We start from the raw sequence: 20,614 nt of genomic DNA on the forward strand, positions 1-20,614 counted from the left end.
ATGTCCAACACATCAGGGGACACAATGCCAATGATATCAGGAGACACAATGTCAATGTCCAACACATCAGGGGACACAATGCCAATGTCCAACACATCAGGGGACACAATGTCAATGTCCAAAACATCAGGGGACACAATGCCAATGACATCAGGAGACACAATGTCAATGTCCAACACACATCAGGGGACACAATGCCAATGACATCAGGGCACACAATGCCAATGTCCAACACATCAGGGGACACAATGCCAATGTCCAACACATCAGGGGACACAATGCCAATGACATCAGGGGACACAATGCCATTGTCCAACACATCAGGGGACACAATGTCAATGTCCAAAACATCAGGGGACACAATGCCATTGTCCAACACATCAGGGGACACAATGTCAATGACATCAGGAGACACAATGTCAATGTCCAACACATCAGGGGACACAATGCCAATGTCCAACACATCAGGGGACACAATGCCAATGACATCAGGGGACACAATGCCATTGTCCAACACATCAGGGGACACAATGTCAATGTCCAACACATCAGGGCACACAATGCCAATGTCCAACACATCAGGGGACACAATGCCAATGTCCAACAGATCAGGGGACACAATGCCAATGACATCAGGAGACACAATGTCAATGTCCAACACATCAGGGCACACAATGCCAATGTCCAACACATCAGGGGACACAATGCCAATGTCCAACAGATCAGGGGACACAATGCCAATGACATCAGGAGACACAATGTCAATGTCCAACACATCAGGGGACACAATGCCAATGTCCAACACATCAGGGGACACAATGCCAATGATATCAGGGGACACAATGCCATTGTCAAACACATCAGGGGACACAATGCCAATGTCCAACACATCAGGGGACACAATGCCAATGACATCAGGAGACACAATGTCAATGTCCAACACATCAGGGGACACAATGCCAATGTCCAACACATCAGGGGACACAATGCCAATGTCCAACACATCAGGGGACACAATGCCAATGACATCAGGAGACACAATGTCAATGTCCAACACATCAGGGGACACAATGCCAATGTCCAACACATCAGGGGACACAATGCCAATGACATCAGGGGACACAATGCCATTGTCCAACACATCAGGGGACACAATGTCAATGTCCAACACATCAGGGCACACAATGCCAATGTCCAACACATCAGGGGACACAATGCCAATGTCCAACAGATCAGGGGACACAATGCCAATGACATCAGGAGACACAATGTCAATGTCCAACACATCAGGGGACACAATGCCAATGTCCAACACATCAGGGGACACAATGCCAATGATATCAGGGGACACAATGCCATTGTCAAACACATCAGGGGACACAATGCCAATGTCCAACACATCAGGGGACACAATGCCAATGACATCAGGAGACACAATGTCAATGTCCAACACATCAGGGGACACAATGCCAATGTCCAACACATCAGGGGACACAATGCCAATGTCCAACACATCAGGGGACACAATGCCAATGACATCAGGAGACACAATGTCAATGTCCAACACATCAGGGGACACAATGCCAATGTCCAACACATCAGGGGACACAATGCCAATGACATCAGGAGACACAATGTCAATGTCCAACACATCAGGGGACACAATGACAATGTCCAACACATCAGGGGACACAATGCCAATGACATCAGGGGACACAATGCCATTGTCCAACACATCAGGGGACACAATGCCAATGTCCAACACATCAGGGGACACAATGCCAATGACATCAGGAGACACAATGTCAATGTCCAACACATCAGGGGACACAATGCCAATGACTTCAGGGGACACAATGCCATTGTCAAACACATCAGGGGACACAATGCCAATGTCCAACACATCAGGGGACACAATGCCAATGACATCAGGAGACACAATGTCAATGTCCAACACATCAGGGGACACAATGCCAATGTCCAACACATCAGGGCACACAATGCCAATGACATCAGGAGACACAATGTCAATGTCCAACACATCAGGGGACACAATGCCAATGTCCAACACATCAGGGGACACAATGCCAATGACATCAGGAGACACAATGTCAATGTCCAACACATCAGGGGACACAATGACAATGTCCAACACATCAGGGGACACAATGTCAATGTCCATCACATCAGGGGACACAATGCCAATGACATCAGGGGACACAATGTCAATGTCCAACACATCAGGGGACACAATGCCAATGTCCAACACATCAGGGGACACAATGCCAATGATATCAGGGGACACAATGCCATTGTCCAACACATCAGAGGACACAATACCAGTGTCCAACACATTGGGGGAAACAAGACCATTGTACACAATACTGGGGCACAATACTGTTGTCCAACACATCTACGGAAATTGAATGTCATTGTCCAACACATCAGAGGACACTACACCATAGTCCAACATATCAGGAGGGTACAATGTCATTGTCCACATACTGAGTGAAAGAATACTCGTGCCCCAAACATTGGGGGACAGGGTTGAGGACACAGTATCAATATCCACACATTGAGGGACACTATAACTTTGCCCCATACATCTGGAGACACAATACTATTCTCCAACACAACAGAAAACACAATACCTTTGTCTACTACACGGGGGGGGGGACACAATACCTTTATCCAACACATCAGAAGACACAATACTCTTGTTCAACACATTGGGTGACACATTACTATTGTCCAATACATCGGGGGGGCACAATACAGATCTCCTCCAAAGTAGAGGACATGATGCTAATGTCCAGCACATCAGGAGACACAATGCAATTGTTCACCACATTGGGGGACACTGAATGTCATTGTCCAGCATTCATTATGTCCTATATAGACCTTCACTCACCGAGGTTATCTGATATCTGCCACCAGTTTTTGATGATGGCCAGAAATGGACCGTTATGTGTGGAGAGGTCAAGGATCTTCACCCCCACTAGTTGGGATCCTATTCATGTCCTCTTTGTCTTACATCATCTCCCGATACTCGACATGGAAACTAATTGTCTTCACAGAGGGATACAATTTTCTCTTCCTTCCCTGGATCTGCAGCTGGGATAATAAAAATGACACACAGAATGAAAATATAATACTCTCTTTTACTTCATATATCAGAAGCATCAACAATAGACACTTACCAGCCACTTTATTAGGTACACCTGTTCAATTGCTTGGTAACACAAATTGCTAATCAGCCAATCACAGGAGAGCAACTCAATGCATTTAGGCATCTTGAAGCGGTGAGATTTTCACACACAACTAGCTCTTGGGTTTACTAGAGAATGGTGGGAAAGGAGAAAATATCCAGTGAGCGGCTGATGTGTGGAGGAAAATGCCTTGTTGATGTCAGAGGAGAATGTTCAAAGAGAAAACAAAGAGGGCCTCTCCAATTAGGTCCTACCTCTTTCCAAAATTATTTAGGACTATTGCGGTACCAAGGGGACATACACAAGGGTATAATAAAAATTCATAAATTTATTCAAAAATAGGGTATTAAAAAGTCCAGCAAAGGACACAATATGAACCGTGACTTAATAACACAATCACAAAATAATTGTTTACAGCAATGTTAACAGACAAATCCTATTGGTAGTGCCCACACAAAAAAATGAAGGCGCATAATATAGTACTTGCAGACGTGACCTCTACAGTTTTGCGGTCAAGCCGCTTCTTCAGGAGGCGTCTTAGTATATATTCTACAAAATGAGAAAAGTACAATATCAACATTACAAAACATGTCTACAATGAAAAACATATCTAAGAACAACAAGTGTAAAAATAGATATATAGTATTAATATTGGAGAAGGTAATCATTGTTTAATATTGCACTCCCCCACCTAGGCCCACAAAGGGGCTAGAGCGACACTGTGAGACGCCCACAAGGAGGCGTTCCCCCGGGGGGGCGGACCAGGGGGGCACTTAAAGATGATGCTATTGTAGGAAATAATAAAAATGAGGTATAAGCAGCTGTAGAGGCAGGGTTCTTTGAAGAAGACAGCCACCCATGTGCATCAGGTCAGGGTAAGAAATGGTGAGGGACCGGGAAAAAAAGAGAGGAGAGGGGGGGAGGGGAAAAAGGGGGAAAGGAAGGAAAGGTGGGAACAGAGGGAAAGAAGAGAGAAGGAAAGGGGGGGGGGGAAAGAAAAAACAAGGCTTGTTTTTTCTCCCCCCCCCCCTCTTTCCTTCCCTCTTCTTTCCCTCTGTTCCCACCTTTCCTTCCTTTCCCCCTTTTTCCCCTCCCCCCCTCTCCTCTCTTTTTTTCCCGGTCCCTCACCATTTCTTACCCTGACCTGATGCACATGGGTGGCTGTCTTCTTCAAAGAACCCTGCCTCTACAGCTGCTTATACCTCATTTTTATTATTTCCTACAATAGCATCATCTTTAAGTGCCCCCCTGGTCCGCCCCCCCGGGGGAACGCCTCCTTGTGGGCGTCTCACAGTGTCGCTCTAGCCCCTTTGTGGGCCTAGGTGGGTGAGTGCAATATTAAAAAAAAATTACCTTCTCCAATATTAATACTATATATCTATTTTTACACTTGTTGTTCTTAGATATGTTTTTCATTGTAGACATGTTTTGTAATGTTGATATTGTACTTTTCTCATTTTGTAGAATATATACTAAGACGCCTCCTGAAGAAGCGGCTTGACTGCAAAACTGTAGAGGTCACGTCTGCAAGTACTATATTATGCGCCTTCATTTTTTTGTGTGGGCACTACCAATAGGATTTGTCTGTTAACATTGCTGTAAACAATTATTTTGTGATTGTGTTATTATGTCACGGTTCATATTGTGTCCTTTGCTGGACTTTTTAATACCCTATTTTTGAATAAATTTATGAATTTTTATTATACCCTTGTGTATGTCCCCTTGGTACCGCAATAGTCCTAAATAATTTTGGAAAGAGGTAGGACCTAATTGGAGAGGCCCTCTTTGTTTTCTCTTTCAACCCCATATTGTTTATATACATTTAAAGGACAATGGTACCTATAAATGATACAATACCCCCTTTTTATTGAATTGGTGGCATACTTTTGAAGAGGAGAATGTTCAGACTGGTTGGAGATTATAAAAGGGCAACAGTAACTTAAATAACCACTCGTTACACCCAAGGTATGCAGAATACCATCTCTGAATGCACAACACATCCAACCTTATAGCAGATGGGCTACAGCAGCAGAAGACTACACCGGGTGCCACTCTTGTCAGCTAAGAACAGGAAACTGAGGCTACAAGTCACACAGATCACCAAAATTGGACAATAGAAGATTGGAAAAACGTTGCCTGGTCTGATGAGTCTGGATTTCAGCTGCAACATTTAGATGGTGGGGTCAGAATTTGGTGTTTGGATCTATCCTGCCTTGTATCACCGGTTCAGACTGGTGGTGGGGGTGTAATGGTGTGGGGGATGGACACAATTTAGGGCCCTTAATACCAATTGATCATGGTTTAAACACCACGGCCTACCTGAGTATTGTTGCTGACCATGTCCATCCCTTTATGACTACAGTGTCCCCATTTTCTGATGGCTCCTTCCAGCAGGATAAAGCACCATGTCAGAAAGCTCCAATCATCTCACCATTGGACAATGAGGTCACTGTACTCCAATGTCCTTCACACTCACCTTATCTCCATCCAATAGAGCACCTTTGGGATGTGGTGGAATGGGAGATTGGCATCATGGATGTGCAGCCAACAAATCTGCAGCACCTGCGTGATGCTATCATGTCACTATCGAGCAAAATCTCTGAGGAACGTTTCCAACACCTTGTTGAATCCACGCCACCAAGAATGAAGGCAGTTCTGAAGGCAAAAGGGGGTCAAACTTGGTACTACCAAGAAGTACCTAATAAAGTGGCCGGTGAGTGTACATTTTACTATTATGACACATTCTAAAATATTATCTATTCTGCTGCTAAGAAATAAGAAAGAAGGTTGTGAAGTCAGGGAATTCCACCTAGACTGAAATATTGGGTGATAAGGAGTGAGGTTAAGGGCATTGCTTGGGTTCTAAAATACCCGAGGCCCCTAGACTGAAATGTGGGGTGATAAAGGAAAAGGGCATTACTGGGGTCCTAAAAGATCTGGACCCCTCCTGATACTTAGACCAAAATATGAGGTGAGAGCTCTCATTAGAGGCGACTTCCTCAATCCATGCCACGCATGCGCCCCTGACTCTAACAGGTTTTCTGTTGCCCTGTATTTGGCTCCAGTTGTTGGGCAGGTACCTGGGCTTACAGGATGTCCCGAGGCAGGCCAGGAAAGTCTGTATGCATTTCCACCGGTCATATAATGCCAGTGCTCGGCTGACTGACCTCCAAAAGGAATTTAACCTGCCCAAGAACCGCTTAATCTGTGACATGCCCACCAGGTGGAACTCAACGTTGGCCATGCTGCAGCAGCTGCACACGCAGCAGGGGGCCATTAATGAGTACCTGTGCGACTATGGCACCAGGACAGGGACAGGGGAGCTTGTTTTTTTCCCCACGCCAGTGAGCCATGATCAGGGATGCATGCAATGTCCTAACTCCTAATCTTGTTTGTATATTGTATGGATTCTGACCAAATCCCTTTGGGTGCGGAGCACCTCACTCCTTCACATAAGTACCTTTAATTAGTGTCCACTTGTGTCATGGGTGAAGACCTTATGATTCTCCCATTTAGAAGAGTGTAATGCTCTCATGGTTCAGAGATGCAGGTTCTCCCACTCCATGGATAGTGTAGGACCCACTGATTATGGGGTACTTTGTCGCAGTAAGTGGGCTTAGCACCATATAGCAATATGGTGTGACCAAATCCCCATATTTTTTGATAATGTTTTTTTGAAAATGTAGGTGTTTTAAACTAGCCTTGCTTGAGGTAAATGTCTTTTTTGCATGTGTGCGCTGTAATATTTTCTTCTTCTTCTTTCGCATGCAATGTCCTGTCACCATTTGAGGAGGCCACGAGGATGGTGAGCAGTGACAGTGCATGCATCAGTGACACTGTCCCTCTTGTCCACCTGTTGGAGCACACGCTGCGTGGAATAATGGATAGGGCACTTGAGGCAGAACAGAGGCAGAAAGAGGAGGACTTCCTTAGCTCTCAAGGCCCCCTTTATCCAGACAGTGTTCCTGCATGCCCACCAATCACACAGGAAGAGGAGGAGGAGGAGGATTGTGTCAGCATGGAGGTGGAGCCTGGCACTCAGCATCAGCAGCAGTCTTCAAGGGATCATTTACAGTCCCAAGAAACCCATGGACTTGTACGTGGCTGCGGATCATGTCGTCCTTAGTGACCCAGAGGACTTCGGACTGAATGCCTCAGCAAACCTACGCTGCATGGCCTCCCTGATCCTGCAAAGCCTGTGGAAGGATCCTCGTATTCGCGGTATCAAGGAGAGGGATCATTACTGGCTGGCAACCCTCCTTGATCCACGTTACAAGGGTAAGGTTGCGGACCTTATCTTGCCATCGCAAAGGGAGCAGAGGATGAAACATCTTCGGGAGGCCTTGCAGAAAGGTTCGTGCAAAGCGTTTCCAGAGCCTGAGAGGTTACAAATTCCTGGTCACGGACAACGTGTTGCTAAGGCTTCGGTCAGTCACAGAAGGAGCGGTGGAGAAGGTGGCCGTCTGACCGATGCGTTAAGACAATTTTTTAGTCCGCAGCCCCAAGGTATGATCAGTTCCAGCAACCATCGCCAGCGTCTGTTTTACATGGTGCAGGAATACCTAGGGGCAAGATCAGACTTGGACACCTTTCCGACCGAAAATCCTCTGGGTTACTGGGTCTTGAGGATGGATTACTGGCCAGAGCTTGCACAGTATGCAATTGAGCTACTGGCCTGTCCTGCATCCAGCTTTCTTTCGGAACGCACATTCAGTGCTGCTGGAGGCTTTATAACCAATCACAGGGTGTGCCTGTCCACCGACTCGGTCGATCGACTGACCTTCATAAAAATTAATCAGTCTTGGATAACCACCAGCTATCAAGCACCTGATGCTGATATAACCGAATAATTTTTTTAAAATGTCAGATCCCTTTAAGACTGCCTATGCTGATGCTGAGTGACTATCCTGTTATGCTGAGTGACTATCCTCTTCCTCCTCAATTTTCATGCTGATAGCTTGGAAGAACATTTTTGGTTCTGGGCACCGCCACCAGTGGCTAAGGCCCAATTTTTCTGCCCCTGTTTAACAGGGGCGTGTAATTACAACTTTTGATGCAATACTTTGCAGCAGGGCTCATTCCTGCTCTCCAACTAGAGTATCTGGGAGGGGTTGCGGTGTTGTGGCACCAGTGCCTAAGGTCCAATCTTTCTTCCCAGTTCAACAGGGACATGTAATTAGAATTCTTGATCTAATATTTCACAGCAGGGCCCATTCCTGCGAGCACCAAGAGTAACTGTGAGGACTTACAGTGTTGTGGCAACACCACCACCACCACCAAAGGTCCAATTTTTCAGCCCCTGTTCAACAGGTGCATGTAATTACAATTCTTGATATAATATTTCACAGCAGGGCCAGTTCCAGCGCCCACCAAGAGTAACTGTGAGGACTTACAGTTTTGTGGCAACACCAACACCTAAGGCCTCCATTTCTGCAGAGTATATAGGGCAGGCCCCTACTTTCAAACATCTAACTTACAAACGACTCCTACTTGCAAACGGAAGGAGACAACAGGAAGTGAGATGAAATCTACCCCTAGGAAGGGAAATTCTCTCCTGTAAGAGTTAATATGGAAAAAACGTGTCATCTCTCCACTGATGCTTTATCAACAATCTTTATTTCACTAAAAACCCCAAATTGTCAAAAAACATGTGTCATTGGGACAGAAAGTGAGGTGAAATCTTCTAAAGAGGAGCACAGACAGCAAAATAAATGTCACGGGTGATAACCCTTCCCCATGTTTTCCAAAAAGCTTAAAAATAGATTTTTTTGGCTGGAGCTACACTTTCAAAATGTACCAGTTCAAAATTACAAACAGATTCTACTTAACAACAAACCTATTGGGGGGTGTACCCATGCCGTTTGTCCCACTGATTTTCATCCATATTGCAGGAACCCGACATTACATTAAAGCCGCAAGCAGTTTTAAATGAATTTTATTCCTTTAAAAATGACATTTTGTGCAAGGACTGTTCTAAGCACTGGAAACACGCGCCACTTTACAGGCATACGATAGACACCCCCCAGGTACAATATTTAAAGGAATATTTCACTTTTTTTCACTTTAAGCATCATTAAAATCACTGCTCCCGAAAAAACGGCCATTTTTAAAACTTTTTTTGCATTGATCCATGTCCCCTGGGGCAGGACCTGGGTTCCCAAACCCTTTTTAGGACAATAACTTGCATATTAGCCTTTAAAATGAGCACTTTTGATTTCGAACGTTTGAGTCCCATAGACTTTAACGGGGTTCTAAAGTTTGCGCAAACTTTCGGTCCGTTTGCAGGTTCTGGTGCGAACCGAACCGGGGGGTGTTCGGCTCATCCTTAATGGGGAGAAGCCTATGAGCTAAAATCTTAGCGTAGAGTTTGACATCCATATTCAGTAATGAGATGGGCCTGAAGGGGTGTTGGGTTCCTTCCCCGGTTTGGGAATGGTGACCACATATGCCTTTAGCATTTCAGGAGGGAACGAGGCAGAGGACATTGCATCTAAGTAGACTGATCCTAATGTTGGGGTGAGTGTGTTTTGGAAGACTTTGTAGCAGTCATTTGTCAGGCCATCAGGACCTGGTGATTTGCCAGAAGGCAAAGTTTTAATCGCTTTTATGATCTCAGGTTCAGTGATGGGTGCATTGAGAGATGTCAATTGTGTTTGTGAGAGAGAAGGGAGATTAAGGCCTGTTAAGAAAGTAGGTTGTGGGGTGTTAGGGTCTTCTCTAAGGTTGTACAATAGTAGTATTCTGTAGACATGTGCACACTGAAATATTTCGTTTCGGAATTTCGTTTTCGTCCGGAAAATAAATTTATTTAGTTACTCCCGAAATTCGTTTTTATTTATTTTGTTTTTCGTTAAAAATGACATTTGTCCGAAAATCCAAATTAATTAAGGTCGGATCTGTCATTGAAGGCTTATGATGTCTGTCAAATGTTCAAAGAAGATTCGACGGAGCAGCTAAACTGTACGACGCCGTATAGTTTAGGGCTCCGTCGAATCTGCTTAGAACTTTCAACAGACACCATAAGCCAAAGTACGTGTGTACTTAGTTCTAGATATTCTACTGCTCCTCCTCTTTGGTTACAATCAGCCAATAACATTCATCATCATCATTATTTTTATTTATCTTTTCTCCCCTACATCAAATCTTTTAGGTCTAGGAGATATTTCAAGCACCTACAGGTAAGCCTTAATCTAGGGTTAAAGTGGTCTGTAAGGGTTTACGATCACTTTAAGGCTACAGTATCTCTGATGGCAATAAGCACGCCTTTTTGTTTTATGGGTGCTGAGGCCATAAAAACGTGAGGAATTTTTTTTGGCAAAAGGAGGGAGTATTGAAGGAAGAAAATTGTGTCTCTTATATGCAAAGGATATCAGTGTGAAGGTTGATGGCTTCTTTCCAGACCAAGGCTCTCTTAACAGGGTGGTTCAGTGGGTAGACATCTTCCAGTAGCGTGACAGTTCATCTCAGGTAGGTCAGACCGGTGAAGGTTAGAAAAAGAAGAAAAAAAGTAAGGGGAAAAAAAGAAAGGATCTAACATTGTTTACATAGCCAACATGGAAAGTTTTTAAAGTATTTTATTAAGGCAACTCCGGCGTCTCTTCCGATTTCTTCTCCCTTCTCCATCTCCTCTCCCTCTTCTGGGGACATCATTCTCCCTCTACCGGTCCTTCTCCCTCTCTGGTCATTTTCCTCTCTGTGCAGAGAGGAGAAAGACCGGAGAGGGAGAAGGACCGGCAAAGGGAAAAAACATCCTGACTGCCGGGCTGCATGCTCAGATAAAGGTCTGGTATGGATTTTGGGGGGAACCCTACACCATTTTTTTTTGGCGTGGGAATTCCCCTTAAAATCCATACCAGACCAAAGGGTCTGGTATCATCCTTAGGGAAACCCCACGCCAATTATTTTTTCATTTTGGCAGGGTTCCGCAAGTTGTATCATCATGATATGACTTCTGGTGCGACTTCTGACTGGGAAGTCTTATTTCCCCCCTACCATGGACGGCCCATTGCCCATTGCCCATGATGATTCAGATCGCTTTTGTCAGACATCTGCGTCCAGAGACCCTTTGCGCTTTACAGAGTGGTTATTGTTTGCACCTTTATCCCTATAACCGGTCACCAGACTTCCAACTATTTTACACGGCCTTACCGGTCTGCTAGAAACGACTCCTCACGTTATATCTATTTATAAACCTGTTCACCAGACAACTACACAATTTGATGCCATCCTCCGCTACACAAAACAATATTATGGCTTCTTTCTATCTATACCCAAATATCTCACCACATCAGGGATGCTTTCTACCGTCTATTTATGAAATTACTCCACCCAAAATGAAAGTACTCCACACAACACTGACCCCAATTACACACTCAAAGCATACAGTTACCTACACCAAACACTTTAGGCTGTATTGTCTAGGATCCATAGAGCTTTGCCTATAAGCAAATAATTCTGCTGTGCTAATAAGCACAATTACAGCTCTTTCCTATAATCCAGGAAAGCGCGCTTGCATAAAACCAAGTAAGACAGACACAGAGGCTGGTATTACGTTAGGAGGTCAGTATAGAGTACTAGTGATCTAGGACGGTCCCGTTTATTTATAGGGCTGAACAGGGATAACAAAGAGAGGTAGTAGCTTCACAATCAGCCAATCAGACACTTGTATCCATTCAAAAAGCATCAATGAGACACTTGTATACAGTCAAATAGATATCAGGTAGTGACGTATGTAATCGTTCGTGTTCAGAGCAATGTAAGCAGTTTCCCGCTGACCGTGCGCAGAAATGTGCATGCAGGTATCCAATACAATGCGCCTCGCATTGTGCCGGGTGCAAACACTGCGAACATTACTCTGATCAGGACCGTGTGCATATTCCCACCTTTTACTATTGGTGCAAACTGTACTCCACAAGGCTCAGCGAGCTATGCTTTGTATGGTTATACTATTGTTGCCATGTGCGCGGGTCTGTTTGCTAGGAGTGTAGATGCAGTCACCATCAGGTGGCCGGTCTCTTGGTGAGGCATAAGCGAATATTCCTTAAATTACAAACAGATCTCCATGTCAACGGGAAGGTTCCTGCAACCAACGATCTTTCACTGATGTTTGTATGTGCTGACACGCTTGTATGAGTGTATTGCAGCAAAACTTACACCGGGTGACATCTGACAATATACATTACAAAAATTCTCACAACAAGAGTAGAGAGTGCAAGGAAAGGACAGAATACAGGGAGAGGAGAGAGAGAGTGCAGAGAGAGGAGAAAGTGCAAGGAAAGGACATCATTTATGTAAAGGAGAGAGTGCAGGGAGATGAGAGAGAGTGCAAGGAAAGGACAGAATACAGAGAGAGGAAAGGGAGAAGAGAGAGAGCGGAAAATGAGAGAGAGAGGGAAGGGAGAGAAGAGAGAGAGGGAAGTGAGAGGTAGGAAGGGAGAGATGAAAGGGGGAAGGGAGAGGAGAGAGAGAGGGAAGGGAGAGGTGAGAGATGGAAGGGAGAGCGAGAAGGAGAGGGGGAGGGGAGAGAGAGGGAAGGCAGAGGTGAGAGGTGGGAAGGGAGAGGAGAGAGAGGGAAGGGAGAGGGGGAAGGGAGAGGGGGAAGGGAGAGGTGAGAGGGGGGAGAGGTGAGAAAGGGAAGGGAGAGGGGGAAGGGAGAGGGAGAGGGAGGAGAGGTGAGAAAGGGAGAGGTGAGAGAGGGAAGGGAGAGGAGACAAAGAGAAGGGAGAGGGGGAAGGGAGAGGGGGAAGGGAGAGGGGGAAGGGAGAGGTGAGAGGGGAAGAGGTGAGAAAGGGAGAGGAGAGAGAGAGAAGGGAGAAGAGAGAGAGGGAAGGTAAGAGAGGGAAGGGAGAGGTGAGAGAGGGGGAAGGGAAAGGTGAGAGAGGGGGAAGGGAGAGATGAGAGAGGGGGAAGGGAGATAGGAGAGAGAGGGAAGGCTGAGAAGTTGGTAATAAATACAAAATCGCAAAATAAGGTTAAAAAAATATACAAAACTTTATTGATCAGTAAAAAAACTCAATGGGGTAAATCTATAGAGAATAACACCTTCTAATAGCTAAGTAATAATATTGGTAGCCCAATAATCAATCAGGATAATCGCGTCTCTTTGGGTAATGATCCATGACATGAAATCCTCCGGGGAATAATACATGATCCTCATATATAATATATCAGACATGAAATTTAATCAGAACAATCTGTGGATAAATCCATTTAGATGATATAATAAAAATGGCAGCAAGTTGTCAGTGAAAGGCAAAGCGGCTGAACGGACTCGGCACAATGAAATCTTAGTAGCCGTGTTGGCAGAGAGTCATACAGAGCAGAGATGGGGGAGTTGGCAGAAGTAAAGATGAACTTCTAGAAATGGGATCACTTGGCTAAGCTTGTCATTCAGGGGGATAAAGTTCTGGTTGTGGAAGAAAAACTCTGATATAAGGCAGCAGAGAGCCGGCTATGAGATGTCCGTCTCTCCTTGGGATTGCTAATGGATCGGGTTCTGTTCTTATACAAGATAATGTCAGAAACATGGAGAAAGAAATTGTAGAGAGATGCAGCAAGAAGAGAGACACTGGGAGCCGGGAATGACTTATATGTTAGATAGAGCCGCATCACTTTATTACATCCAAGAAGAGGAGAAAGGACAGAGTGTGGGAAAAAGAGAGAAAATGCAATGAAAGGAGAGTGCAGGGAGAGGAGAGTGCAGGGAGAGGAGAGAGGATGGAGAGAAGTATGGAGGATGGAGAGGAGTATGAAAGATGGAGGGGAGTATGGAGGATGGGGAGTAGTATGAAGGACGGAGAGGGGTATGGAGGATGGAGAGTAGTATGGAGGATAGGGAGTAGTATGGAGGATGGAGAGGAGTATGGAGGATGGAGAGGAGTATGGAGGATGGAGAGTAGTATGGAGGATAGAGAGTAGTATGAGGGATGGAGGGGAGTATGGAGGATGTAGAGTAGTATGGAGGATGGAGATTAGTATGGAGGATGGAGAGGAGTATGGAGGATGGAGAGCAGTATGGAGGATGGAGAGCAGTATGGAGAGGAGTATGGAGGATGGAGAGCAGTATGGAGAGGAGTATGGAGGATGGAGATTAGTATGGAGGATGGAGAGGAGTATGGAGGATGGAGAGCAGTATGGAGGATGGAGAGGAGTATGGAGGATGGAGAGCAGTATGGAGAGGAGTATGGAGGATGGAGAGCAGTATGGAGAGTAGTATGGAGGATGGAGAGTAGTATGGAGGATGGAGAGTAGTATGGAGGATGGAGAGGAGTATGGAGGATGAAGAGGAGTATGGAGAGGAGTATGGAGGATGGAGAGGAGTAGGACAGCAGTAAGAGGAAGATGCGGTCTCTTTCTCTGTATTAGTGATTGTTCCAGTCAGCTTTTATTAATGAGAAACTTTTTTCTCCACCATGAATGAGTCCTAATAATGAGTCGGATCCTCATCATCATCATAGTGAGTATTGATAATATTGGAAAGTGCGGAATCCTACAGAGGGGAGAAGAGGGAATTCACAATGGGAGGCGACCATTATATCCATGAAGAGTAGAAGACTTTCCTTTAGAGGGTTGCAGAGAAATCCGAGGTGTCGGTGAGGATATCCTCTATACATGGAAGAGGTCCAGCAGACCCAACACCGGGACACAATCACCAGACAAATCTCTGGCCGTCTACAAGAGATAATTGTACAATTACACCGAGATATTACATTGTATACATTCCATGAAATGTTTCATCAATACATATATATGTGAATGTGATGTGTATATCATTCCATTTTACACAGGGACTTGTCAGATCAGTAATTTGGCTACTTTCCATCCACAGAAAAATTGGGATCATGTGACCTGAGGAAGATCTGCAGATCCCAATATCAGCAGCAGAGCCGACTGAGGAGACGATTGTATTCAGAATATTGAAGGTCGGCCCCATTCCCATCTCTGAAACAGCCAGGACGGGTTTTATTATTTCCTGTTAGGAAGTGATCAAGATTTATAGAGAGGAGAAGCCGGAATCCAGGAACTGGGTCTGATCAGCAAGAGAGATGAGCGAACAGTTCAATCCAAGCAAAAGTTCGGCCCGAATATAAACTGTTCACCTGTTTGGTAAACACCCAAATTTGCGGTTAGCTTGGCGGGATGTTCGCCCGCTGAGCCCCCCACAATGCACTGTGCGCTTCGCAGTGCATTCTAGAGAACCTGATTGGATGAAGCCAGCAGTCAGGTGCAAGGCTTTGCCAATTAGCACTGTCAGGGCCCTGATTGGACAAAGTGATGATGACTTTCTCCAATCAGGGCTCAGTGCTCAAAGACCTGCCCCCCACTATAAATGGTTCCTTCTCATAGGAAGCCTTTGCTGTTGGAGTGGAGATAGATAGAGCCAGGCTCAGTTTACTACTTGTGAGTTAGTGTGTTCATTTATTGTGACTCTGAGTGTAGAGTGTGAGTATAGTGTAGTGTCAGTGTAGAGTGTGAGTATAGTGTAGTGTCAGTGTAGAGTGTGAGTATAGTTTAGTGTCAATGTGTAGTGTCAGTGTAGAGTATGAGTATAGTGTAGTGTCAGTGTAGAGTGTCAGTATAGTGTAGTGTCAGTGTAGAGTGTGAGTATAGTGTAGTGTCAGTGTAGAGTGTGAGTATAGTGTAGTGTCAGTGTAGAGTGTGAGTATAGTGTAGTGTCAGTGTAGAGTGTGAGTATAGTGTAGTTTCAGTGTAGAATGTGAGTATAGTGTAGTGTCAGTGTAGAGTGTGAGTATAGTGTAGTGTCAGTGTAGAGTGTGAGTATAGTGTAGTGTCAGTGTAGAGTGTGAGTATAGTGTAGTGTCAGTGTAGAATGTGAGTATAGTGTAGTGTCAGTGTAGAGTGTGAGTATAGTGTAGTGTCAGTGTAGAATGTGAGTATAGTGTAGTGTCAGTGTAGAGTGTCAGTATAGTGTAGTGTCAGTGTAGAGTGTGAGTATAGTGTAGTGTCAGTGTAGAATGTGAGTATAGTGTAGTGTCAGTGTAGAGTGTGAGTATAGTGTAGTGTCAGTGTAGAGTGTCAGTATAGTGTAGTGTCAGTGTATAGTGTGAGTATAGTGTAGTGTCAGTGTAGAGTGTGAGTATAGTGTAGTGTCAGTGTAGAGTGTGAGTATAGTGTAGTGTCAGTGTAGAGTGTGAGTATAGTGTAGTGTCAGTGGAGAGTGTGAGTATAGTGTAGTGTCAGTGTAGAGTGTCAGTATAGTGTAGTGTCAGTGTATAGTGTGAGTATAGTGTAGTGTCAGTGTAGAGTGTGAGTATAGTGTAGTGTCAGTGTAGAGTGTCAGTATAGTGTAGTGTCAGTGTAGAACGTGAGTATAGTGTAGTGTCAGTGTAGAGTGTGCGTATAGTGTAGTGTCAGTGTAGAGTGTCAGTATAGTGTAGTGTCAGTGTAGAATGTGAGTATAGTGTAGTGTCAGTGTAGAGTGTGAGTATAGTGTAGTGTCAGTGTAGAGTGTGAGTATAGTGTAGTGTCAGTGTAGAGTGTGAGTATAGTGTAGTGTCAGTGTAGAGTGTGAGTATAGTGTAATGTCAGTGTAGAGTGTCAGTATAGTGTAGTGTCAATGTAGAATGTGAGTATAGTGTAGTGTCAGTGTAGAGTGTGAGTATAGTGTAGTGTCAGTGTAGAGTGTGAGTATAGTGTAGTGTCAGTGTAGAGTGTGAGTATAATGTAGTGTCAGTGTAGAGTGTGAGTATAATGTAGTGTCAGTGTAGAGTGTGAGTATAGTGTAGTGTCAGTGTAGAGTGTGAGTATAGTGTGGTGTCAGTGTAGAGTGTGAGTATAGTGTAGTGTCAGTGTAGAATGTGAGTATAATGTAGTGTCAGTGTAGAATGTGAGTATAGTGTAGTGTCAATGTAGAGTGTGAGTATAATGTAGTGTCAGTGTAGAATGTGAGTATAGTGTAGTGTCAGTGTAGAGTGTGAGTATAGTGTAATGTCAGTGTAGAGTGTGAGTATAGTGTAGTGTCAGTGTATAGTGTGAGTATAGTGTAGTGTCAGTGTAGAGTGTGAGTATAGTGTAATGTCAGTGTAGAGTGTGAGTATAGTGTAGTGTCAGTGTATAGTGTGAGTATAGTGTAGTGTCAGTGTAGAGTGTGAGTATAGTGTAGTGTCAGTGTATAGTGTGAGTACAGTGTAGTGTCAGTGTAGAGTGTCAGTATAGTGTAGTGTCAGTGTAGAGTGTGAGTATAGTGTAGTGTCAGTGTAGAGTGTTAGTGTATTATTAGTATAGTGTGTGAGTATTTTGTGTCAGTATAGTGTAGTGTGTGTGTGTGTATAGTTTTAGTATACTGTTAGTATAGTGTGTGAGCATAGTGTAGTGTGTTGGTGTAGTGAAGTGTTTAACACCACATTACATAACATTTAGTGCTGTATACACTTTTTCTTGGTTGCTGCATGTTTTTTTTGTTTTGTTTTATTTTTTTTCTGTCCCATGCCTGTCCCCTTTTTTTATATTGTCAGATGCAGTTTTTATGACTATGACGCTGGTGTTCCCCCTTTTTTATTTTATTTTTTTGTAGTTTTTACATTTCTGTCAGCGGCAGTCCTCAAGTTAAAGTTCACAAAACACCACTTTTCATTGAAAAAAATGCATCCAATCACACATTTCCCCGTTTCTAATACATCTGGGTAACAATCCCCCATCATGTCTGGGAGGTCAACAAGGAGACGCAGACGTTCCCATGGCACTATAAGGGGTCCAGCAGCATATGTGCCCACAGGCAAAATGTGGACGTGGACATTTTACACAGGGACTCTGTGTTATTTGCATCCAAAGTCTGCCAAAGAGACACCAGAATTTATCCAAAAAAACTCCAATCCTGTTCCCAGTGCACTACATTGTGGCCTCATCATACAGACTGGCCCCCAAGCCATTATTTATAAAATAAAGAAAGCTTGCAGGAAAGAATGATTTAAATGTAATTTTTTTCATTATAAATGTCAGTTTTGCTGCAGCAGGTTCTATACATGGTACAAATGTGCCACTTTACAGGCTGACTAAGGAGACCCCCCGACACTATGTTTAAAGGAATTTTTAATTTTTATAGTTTCACCTTAATCATCATAAAAATCACTGCTACTTTAAAAAAGATTGTTTTAAAAAAATGTTTTTTATTGATGTCCCCCAGGGCAGTACCTGGGCCCCCATACCCTCTTTATAGCCAATTTCTTGCATATAAGCCCTCAAAATGGGGACTTTTTGTTTTTACAGTTCGGGTCCCATAGACTTCAATGGGCTTTGCCGTTTGGGTCCAAACTTTTGTGTTGTTTGAAAGTTCTGACATGAACCGAACAAGGGGGTGTTCAGCCCATCATTAGTAACTACATGTAATACTCTGCAGTGGGATGGGTGACACGCAATGCTGCGGGTGGGAATGGGTGATACACAATGCCCTGACAGGGGGTGATACACAGTGAACTGTGAAGGAGGTTACACAGAATCTGCCTGTGAGGGTGACATAGAATCTGCCTGGGGGTGAAAAAGAATCTGCCTGAGGGGGCGACACAGAATCTGCCTGGGGTGGCGACACAAAATCTGCCTGGGGTGGCGACACAAAATCTGCCTGGGGGGTGACACAGAATCTGCCTGGGGGGTGACACAGAATCTGCCTGGGGGGTGACACAGAATCTTCCTGTGGGGGTGACACAGAATACCCCTGGGGGTGACACAGAATCTGCCTGGGGGGTGACACAGAATCTGCCTGGGGGGGGACACAGAATCTGCCTGGGGGGGTGACACACAATGCTGGGGGGGTGATGGTTAAAATAAAACATTGTTTTCCAATGAAAATTGAGTCAGTAAAATGTATTGTCAGTAAACTTTGACACAACAGGACAGTGTCTTGTATGAATAAAGAGAGTCTCAGAGTAGAAGAAGAGAAAAGGATTAGCGTAGGGACGGCATGACATGTGAGGACAGCACAGTCATGCTTTTGAAGAAAGGGGGAATGGCCGGAGCAGGAGAGGCGCTCGGGTCAGTAAGCTAGGAGGAAGGGGAGTGACGTCACTAGTGAGCGGCGGAAGAAAAGATTCTACACGCTCTCACTGCTCTCTGTCCCCACTCTCTGCATACTCGGTAATGGAGATGATGGATGAATTAATGTCACAGCTCCGAGCGGCGACAGCTGCACAATTAACAGATTGGCTGCAGGCACAGGTAACGGGTATTATAAATGAAGAGAGAGCGGCGCCGAACGGGGGGAGATCAGCGACTCCACATGCTCGGCGGTCACGGCCGCCGGAGAGCTTCAGCCCTGACACCTCTCCAGGTGGTCAGAGGCAACAACAGCAGCGAGGGAGAGAGAGAGAACCTCCACCCCCCAGCAACCAGCAGCCCCAGGGATCCTGGAATGGTGACCTAAGAAGGACACAGCGCAGAGGCAGGAGTGCAGGGATGGGGTAGCCCAGCACAGCACATGGCTCTGCCCCCCTCTGGTTGTCGCAGATGCCAGGAACATGCGGCCAGGGCTGCGGGAGAAGGTCAGAGCAGCCAATCGGCCCAGCGAGGAAGAGCCATGCCTCGGGATGCTGGCCAGGCTGTCGGGGCGGCCAGCAGTCCCACGTTGACCAGAGGGAGGACTGTGAGGAGTGCTGTGACAGTGGTGAGCGAGGGCAGTGGGCGCGCAACGGATGCCCAGACCAGGAGAAGGAGCAGGAGTCCATCAATGCGAGCAGCGAGCGGGTCTGGCATGACAGGAAAAAGGGAAGGATGGGAACAGCAACGCAGACCCCCGGCAACCAAAGCAGGACCCTCTGGGGTGCAGCCAGTGTTCGTTCGGCTGGAGGAGAACAGCGACAGATCGGAGGGAGAACTGTCCTGGTCAGAAGAGGACGAGGACCAGGGACATCCATCAGCAGTGGATTCCGGAGTGGCGGCTGGTGGGGCCAGTCCTGGTCAGCCCAGTGAGTGTATTTCTTCCTTATCTGTCTCTTCTTTACAAAAAAATTTGTTGGATCAGGGTAGTAAGCGGGGGTCCCCGGGGGAAGGTGTTTCATCAGGGACAGGTGGTGACAGGCCCCTCACAGAACAGCCTAGGGACGCAGGACTATTGCAGGTAGGGCAGGCCTGCAGGATTTATTGTTGGGTTTGAGCGACTTGGTACAGCGCTTTGAGCCGAGCACAGGGGACAGTCCATCACCAGCGTGGGCGCCGACACAGGGTAAGGATCGTGCGGCAACGGCCCCACCACTGTCAGCAGTCGCTACCAGGGTTGCAGCAGATTAGCCTGCGATGGCAGCGGGAACAGGGACGGCAGTAGTCGATCCTCCTGACATACCAGCCAGCGTTTCAGCTCCGGACAGCCAGGGAAAGGTAGGGGATAAAAAAGCGGATTCGGTCAGGTTGGCGGACTCCGCAAAAAGCAAAGTTTATGTCTGTTTTGAGGGCCCCCT

At 45.5% G+C, this 20,614-nt stretch overlaps 1 protein-coding gene across 1 annotated transcript in view; it reads right to left on the bottom strand.

Moving 5' to 3' along the window:
* Positions 1-13,180: 13,180 nt before the first annotated feature.
* LOC141133844 (NACHT, LRR and PYD domains-containing protein 3-like) overlaps positions 13,181-20,614 on the bottom strand; it is a 133,767-nt gene continuing 126,333 nt past the window's right edge. Inside the window, exon 12 of the mRNA XM_073623421.1 lies at positions 13,181-14,879. The gene's annotated coding sequence lies outside the window, so the exon portion shown is untranslated. The remainder of the gene's footprint in view (positions 14,880-20,614) is intronic.

The sequence above is a fragment of the Aquarana catesbeiana genome, linkage group LG03, assembly GCF_042186555.1.
Source record: "Aquarana catesbeiana isolate 2022-GZ linkage group LG03, ASM4218655v1, whole genome shotgun sequence".
NCBI lineage: Eukaryota > Metazoa > Chordata > Amphibia > Anura > Ranidae > Aquarana > Aquarana catesbeiana.